At 49.5% G+C, this 8,088-nt stretch overlaps 1 pseudogene; it reads right to left on the bottom strand.

The window, feature by feature from the left end:
- Window positions 1-4,781: 4,781 nt before the first annotated feature.
- LOC144694710 (small ribosomal subunit protein uS19 pseudogene) lies at window positions 4,782-5,221 on the bottom strand (annotated as a pseudogene).
- Between the last annotated feature and the right edge of the window lie 2,867 nt (window positions 5,222-8,088).

Below are 8,088 nucleotides of genomic sequence, written 5' to 3'. Positions count from 1 at the left end.
TGGGCATTAATTGGACACTTAAGGGTCTCAATAGGCAGTGGGGCAGGAAGGCCAGGCCTGGGCCTTTCCGCCCAGGGCTTAATTCTCGTGGAGGCGGGAAGGTGTCTGGGTCTGTTACGCCACCATCCTGGGAATGATCCAAGATGACTTACTAAAATCCATATTTAGTGGCGCTTGGGGTATTTGCTCAGCTTGCCTCTGACCTGCGGGTCCTGAAGCCCCAGAGCACAATTTGCCAAGTTCCCTGAGACCGGGCACTTTGCAGGTCCACAGCATTTGCTTGAGTAGAATGAAGACAAGGATGGCAAATAACTTCCGCTGGTGGCAATTCCCTTTTAATTGCAGTGAAGCATTTTACTGCTCTTACCTATTTAAGTATGCTGGTTTGCAATGCTGCCTGCACGTTAAGGGCAAACAAACAGGTTGACTTGTAATGGAGTCAAAAGCCAGACAGAATAGCATATGGGCCTTTGGAATATTAATCAACTTTGAGGAAATACAACTAGTGACAAGGGAATGCAAATAAGGCGGAGATGAATCTTAGCAAGCGGCAAAACAAAAACACAGTAGAGAATGTAGTGATAGAAAATTTTCAGAGCTGAATTGTTAGGCAGTGAAACTTTTATTCAGCATGTGCCATTCTGTCTCAGTAGGGAAGCCGATGTGGGGCGAGGATACAGTTTGATGAATACAAATATAAATCCCTTTAGTGGGTGAGCTTCCCCATCATCGATATCCTGAGGGATCCCATTGACTAGAAACTGATTGGGCAGCCATATATATACGGTCGCTACAAGAGCAGGTCAGAGGCTGGGAATTCTATGGTGAATAACTCACCTCCTGACTCACCAAAGCCTGTTCGCTATCGACAAGTCACAGCTTAGGATTGTGATGGAGAACTCTCCACTTGTCTGGGTGAGTGCAGCTCCAACAACACTCAAGAAGCTCGACACCATCCAGGACAAAGCAGCCCACTTGATTGGCACCCCATCCACCACCTTCAACATTCTCTTACTCTGCCATCAACACACAGTAGCAGCAGTGTGTGTGCCATCTACAAGATGCACTTCAGCAACTCATCAAGGCGCCTTCGACAGCACCTTCCAAACCTGCGATCTTTACCACTTAAAAGGACAAGGGCAGCAGACACATGGAATCACCACCACCTGCAAGTTCCCCTCCAAGTCACTCACCATTCTGATTTGGAAATATATCACTGTTTCCTTCACTGTCACTGAGTCAAAATTCTGGAACTCCATCCCTAACAGCACTGTGGATGTACCTACACCACATGGACTGCAGTGGTACAAGAAGATGGTTCATCAGCACCATCTCAAGGTTAATTAAGGGTGGGCAATAAATGCTGGCCTTACCAGCGACGCCCACACCCTGTATTCTTTCATGAGATGTGGGAGTCACTGGCAAGGGCCAGCATTTGTTGCCCATCCCTAATTGCCCTGAACTGAGTAGCTTGCTAGACCATTTCAGAGGGCAGTTAAGAGTTAAATGCAATTGCTGTGGCCTGGAATCACATGTAGGTCAGATATTTGGTTGGCAGATTTCCCTGCAGGTTAACGATAGTTTCAGGGTCACCATTACTGAGACACCAGTTTTCAATTCTAGATTCATTGGTTGAATTGAAACTCCACCAGCTGCTGTGGTGGGATTTGAACCCATGTCCCCAGGGGCATTAGCCTGGGCCTCTGGGTTAATAGTCCAATGACATTACTGCTAGATAACATCACCCCTGAAAAAATAAAAAAATATATACCGTATGATGTAGCACTGACTTGTACTGAGAAGATTCAATCCCCCATCAGTATTCAGTATTCACCTGATCGCATTAGGAACTTCAGTAGGGTATTATAGTTGGCTTCAGTAACTCTGGGCAAGGGAATTCCTTCAAAAACACTGCATTCTTCCAATTCTGGCACTTTAGCATCCCAATCTCCTTCACCCTCAGCATCGGTGGCCACATAGGTCCAGCTGTCTAGGTCATCAGCTCCGGAATTCCATACCTAACCCTCTCTCACCATTAGAACAGGACATTCTGTTAAATACTGAGGGTGGAATTTTTCAGCCCCCTCCATGCTGGGTTTAATGGCGGTCAGTGGAGGACAATGTGGCGGGAGCTGAAAAATCGGTTTCCCGCTAGCGTTAAATGACGATGCGAATGTGCACTCCCGCTGTCACGGCGGGTTCCCATTATCACTGGCGTGAAGCTGTTTTGCATCCCGTTAATAGGATTCAGATGAAGGCCCGACCGGAATTGTCCCCCCACCGCCATCGCCCACCCCCCACCGTGTAATTACTGTGACACCACATGCAGCCAGTGGGTGGCTGGAGCATGAACCACATGGATCTTCCAGGAGGTGGATCCTCTCACTGCAAGAGCTGGATGGCTGCATGAGGTATTGTTGGGCGGCGATGGTCTGTACTGGGAAGGATTAGACGCAGAGGAGAGGAATGAAGAGGTGGGGCACATGTGGAGGCCTAGGGGGGGTGGGTGGCAGGGGAGGTTGTGGGGGGTGGGGGAGGGGGGCGTGGGGGGTAGGGGAAAGAGGGAGATTCTGTGGGGGTCATGGAAAGGGTGAGTTGGTAGGGATCGGGAGGGTGGGAAGGGCCGTGCTGGAGTGTGGGCAGTGGAGGGAGTTGTGCAGGTGTGAACAGGCATGGGAGGAAGAGGAGAAAGTGGTTCAGAGGGAGGGATATGTGCTGTCAACTGATGAGTTCTGGGAGCCATACCAAGGGAATTGGTGATAGGAAGGGATGGTTAGGGTTAAAGGGAGCAGTGGAGCCGGTAGGGTGGGAGGGTGTGGGTTTGGCGGTGACAGATAAAGGGTGCTGAGGGTTGTTGGAGGAGATACAGAAGTAGAAATGGATTCTGGGATTCGGCAGTATGAGGGGGGACAGATCTACTGTCATGGGGGGTGGGCTCCTCGGTAAGATAGGGATCATGGACATTCACTTGCACGGGACAGAGGGCAATGGGGGAGGGCTGAAGGATAACTGTGGGAAGGTCAAATGTTACACTTGGGGAGTCAATGGTCATGGGGGATAGGGTTAAGGGTATCTGACTGGACATCAAAGGTTACACAAACCATGGCCGCTTGCAACTATGAAGATCCTTATGGTGGAGATCTCGAGATGCTGGATGAGAGTTGGGTCAGTGGAGGTGGGCGGAGTGGCAGGTCATTTCAACTGGACAACTGAAGGGGAACCTGAGAATGTAGTGCTTACAATGCTAGGCCATTGGGACAGTTGAGCGTGTGAAGGGCAAAGGCTTAGCGTGCACAGGGGACTTCTTGTACACAGCTCACAAGGGCCCTGGCAAATCCCCTTGCCTCCCTGCACATGCATGATTGCGGGGGACATAGACCTAGCCTGGGGTGTACCTCTGAAGATGGTGGGTGGCTTGGGGGGGTGCGGAGGGTGGGGGAGCGCACAGGTTTGAGGACTATGAATCACAAATATACAACATCAGACCTTATTAAAGTGCAAGTCTATTTACAAAAGTGTCATAATCACAGTGCATTTGTGCAACCACATGTGAAGTCAAAACTTCTCAATCTTGCATTCCCTACAGCTTTCTCGAGGTTCTCCCTGACACCTGCAGCAGTGGGTGGAGGCAGTCTGCTGACCGGTTTGCCCTGTTGTTTTGGGTGACCTTGGCGGCCGTCCTCTGGAGACCTGAGGCCTGGAGGTGCCCAGCTTACTTTGGCTGTCCTGCTGTGGGGCAGCTGCACCCTCTGCGGTTACAGAGGATGAAGCTGAAATGGACACAGGCAGGGGGCATTCCGAACAGCTGGTTACCCTCAGAGGGTCCTGAGCCAAGATCCCAGGGGTGTCCAATAGCCGCTCCTCCTCCGTTTGGGTGTTTGGGGGGAAGGGGCACCTGAAGGGAGCCTGAAATGTCCTGTTCCCCCGCACTCGTGGCATAGCATAAGTTCACTCATGGCTACAGTGATGGGGGTCTGCATGCACCTCTGGCTGAAACTGATATTCTCCATGGAGTCTGCCACCCTCCCATGGAGACCTTGGCACACGTCAACACCACTTCATCAGCCAGCAGGCAGGCAGACTCCTCTGCCTCACATACCACTCTGCTGAGGGCCTCTGACACCTCTGCCTGATGTTCTCCCGCCTCTCACAGCAGCCCCAGCATCTCAAGTAGGGCCAATCCCAGAGGTTCATCATCCGACTTGGACATCGTAGATGCCTCTTCCTCAGTGAGTGCCTGTCTCTCTCTCCCTGTTGCAGACACATGTCCGTGCAGTGACCACCAGAAGTGGCTTGAACTATATCTAGTACCCACTGTGAGTGTGATGGTGGAGGGTGCAGGTGATTGTTGTGATGCCTCCACAGGTGCACTTTCTTCCTCCTCCCCAATGTCCTCAGTCAGCTATGGGCTGGAGGACATGCTGGACAGTGTTTCTTCTTCTGCTTATGTAAGGACAGCAGAACAGATTTCCTTCCCAAAAGGGCATTAGTGAACCAAATGGGTTTTTTTTTTAATGACAATGGTTTCATGGTCATCATTAGACTTTTAATTCCAGTTATTTATTGAATTCAAATTCCACCATCTGCCATGGTGGGATTTGAACCTGGGTCCCTGGATTACCAGCCCAGTGACAATACCATTATGCCACTGCCTCCCCTTGCATCTGTATGAGCTGCAACATGAAGGAACACATGACCCTTAGGTTTCCATGTGACTACATTATGCATGGATCCTCACTGGGTTAAGTTTTTATTTACACAACATTTCCATTGTAAACTGTTTACTTCAGAGGGATGAACCTGGAGGAGTGAGTGGCACCAATACCAGGTCTGCCTCACTTTACAGGCTTGTAGGTGATAGAGAACTCTCCAAGTTAATGGCCAATCATTTCAGTCTTGATTTCAGCCTGGTTAAAGGTTTTCCCATTGTACACACCAACCAGGCTGCCGAACATCCCTGGGAGGATAACCATATCCCGAAGATGAGCCTCGACAACCTCTGCTTTGTCCATTGGAGGATCTTCCTTCTTCACCTTGGGCAGCCTTTTCAGGGGGGGCTGCTGTTTGTGGCGAAGGTCTCTATTCACACGTGTAGCTGACGGGCACAATACAACTGCATCAGCTGTTCATAGGACATGTCGAGGAGCTGATCCAGGTCAACACCTCTGTAGGCACATTTCCTGAAAGTTCTTTTCCTCTTCTGTTCTACTTGGTCAGCTATTTTCACCCGGTCTTACTGGACGGAGGCCGCCTGTCAATCTCTCCATCTGCACAGGCTCGGTCCGGTACCTCCTCTGCCAGCTGGGTTGCCTGCTCCTTGGACTGGGTAAGGTTCTTGAGGTCAGACCGGCCCCCTTCCGACTTCTCTCCCTCTACCTCCTGTTGTGCCTCACCTTTTCCTGCACAAAGGGAGAAGATGGGGTTGAGAGCTGATGAGTTTCAGGTATCTTTCTCATGCTTCCAGTCTTATAAATAACCCACTGGGTTGTGATGCACTGCAGGTTGGCCACAAGAGTTCTGGGGCAGAACCCTCCAGAGCGGTGAGCCCATGCGGAAAGAAGGATTAAGCTCACAGAGGCATGTCATTAATAGTGCTTGCTGGTACCCTCAACGCCTAACTCCCTCCCCCACCCCCTCCCAGACAGCATCTGAGCTCACTGTGTGGAAGGGTCAGGGACCCACAGTGGCCTCTCCGCCTGTAGGCTGGATGGACTGCAGTGGGGCTATGAGGCGCCACCTTATCAAGTTGAGTAGCTCTTGTGTGCATGGGCTGCACGGATGGTGCCCTTGCCACTGAGGCTCATGTCACCTCTACCATTCAGTGAGGTGAGTGTGAGCAGTTGAGTGTTCACTTACCCTGGCGGTACAGTTGAGGTTTGTCACTGCAGGGCAGTTCTCCAGTGGAGGCCCTGGGCACTGACCACCTTGGTGACTTCATCCCATGCAGGGTTGGTCAGACAGCTCAGCCTCCTCCTTCCATCCTCGGGGTTGAGGATGACCCTCCTGGCCTCTACTGCATTGAGCAGCACTTTGAGGGAAGCGTCACCGAATTTGGGGGCCGGAGATCCCTGTGATTGGCGGGCGGTCTTCTCCTTCAACGGGGGGGGGGGTATGGATGAAGCTGATGTCCAGGTGCGTTTTAAATATGGCGCCAGGATACGATAGCGGGATGCACGCCATCCAGCCCACCCTGCCATGCAATATGTCGGAAAACCCCTGACTGAATAATAAATGAGGCCAGCATTGGACGATTCGGCATGAATTCCCACCGGCCTCCCTGGTGGGAAACACTCCCAGTTCCTGTGCCCGCCACGGGAGTTAGGCCCGGAATGGAAAATTCCGCCTGTAAGGTGGATCATACGTTCTCGTGATGTACACTAAGGGTTAACTTTTGGAAAGCTCTCCGGTCTCATGGAGAGGATGGCTCTGAGTGGTATATTCTAATTCTAAGGGTTGCTGTTCCACAGTGAACGGCAGTGATTGAGTCGCAGTTTCGGTACCAGCAGGCCGTTGGCTCTCCCACCGGGTCTCTTTGGGTTCTATTTCATTAAGCTCCCTGACTGGAAACCCTCTTGTTAGTCGCTTCACAGCAATGAAATTAAAACAGAGCCATTCGCCAAGTTCATCGCATCCATCAGCAATCAGTGACGTGTTGAAATAGGGTTAATCTCATTCAACTGTCAGGGCTGAGTCATCCTGTCACTGTCTCATTTTGAACTCGTCCCTTCATTTTGTTTCCTTTGCTGAATAGACATTGAAAATATATTGCTTTACTTTAAATTGTCCAACATTGCTAATGTGCTTATGGATAGGATAGTCTTAAAATACGTTGCTGCAATGGATTTTTTTTTTTTGTCTTTGTTTTGTTTTTGTGGAGGTTTAACTCCTTCGCTTTGCACCCTGAAAGAGTGGATTGAAAACAAAAGTGATTTTCTTACAATTCTGCCACTTAATTTATTCCTCACTCTTTTAGGTGTTATTTGTACTCACACGCCAGCCACCGCCTCCCAACATGTGCCGTTGCCATCTCCACCCTCAACCTCCCACATGCCATTTGTCATTCAAGCGCAAGTAGACAGATAGCTTTCTCAAAAGGCCTCCACCAGTGTTGCTTTTAACAGGTATAGGGGAGGGGCAAAAGTTAATTTAAGGTCTGATAATCCATCCCGCCTTCACTCCCAATACTTTGCTTCCTCTCAGTAAATTGGTAACAGCCAGGCTATTTGGACATAGACTCCAATTCTGTTTCTATATCAATGCTATCAGGCTAACATTAAGCATGCACTGGGGGCCATTCATTTGAATCTTATCTACAACCTTATGAAGAACTCTTTTCAACCCTCAGATGTTTTCAATCGTTCCTCAGGTCTTCCTAAAGTCTCTGATGGAAGGTTCCAGAAGAAGTGCTCAAGGGCACTGGTCACAACAACATCCTAAAAAGAAATCTCATTGCAGCACAGAAGTCAGAAATAAAATCTATTATCTACAGGCAAAGCTGGTGTACAGGTATTGTAAGACATACCGGCCTTGAATTTTCAACTGGTGTTACTTAGCAATCCATCATATTAGTTAACATCAGATTCAAAATGATGCCAATTTAGGCTAATTGGTTTATGTGTAATTTATCTATATTGATGTTTGTTAAATGTACACCACACCGTGAACAAATCCATATTCGATATGAAAATACTTGTCTTCATGACCAGTGCAGTCCCTATATTCCCTATATGTGCCGTGCTTTTTCCTGGAAATTACCTTTTAAAATCAGCACTGATATTGAACAGTCAAGGTTAACTGACCCAGTATAAGATGCAAACCCCTGACCTCTACCACACAGAAGGATGAGGACAAGCAGACGCATGGGAACACCGCCTTCTGCAAGCTCCTTCCCAAGTCACACCCCATCCTGACTTGGAAATATATCGTCGTTCCTTCACTGTCACTGGGTCAAAATCCTGGAACTCCCTCCCTAACAGCACTGTGGGTGTACCTACACCACATGGACTGCAGCGGTTCAAGAAGGCAGCTCCCCACCACCACCTTCTCAAGAGCAACTAGGGATGGGCAACAAAATGCTGGCATTTCCCG

The sequence above is a fragment of the Cetorhinus maximus genome, chromosome 20 (assembly GCF_964194155.1).
Source record: "Cetorhinus maximus chromosome 20, sCetMax3.hap1.1, whole genome shotgun sequence".
Lineage (NCBI taxonomy): Eukaryota > Metazoa > Chordata > Chondrichthyes > Lamniformes > Cetorhinidae > Cetorhinus > Cetorhinus maximus.
Note: the sequence above shows the minus strand (reverse complement) of the source record. Positions and strands in the feature narration are given on the sequence as shown.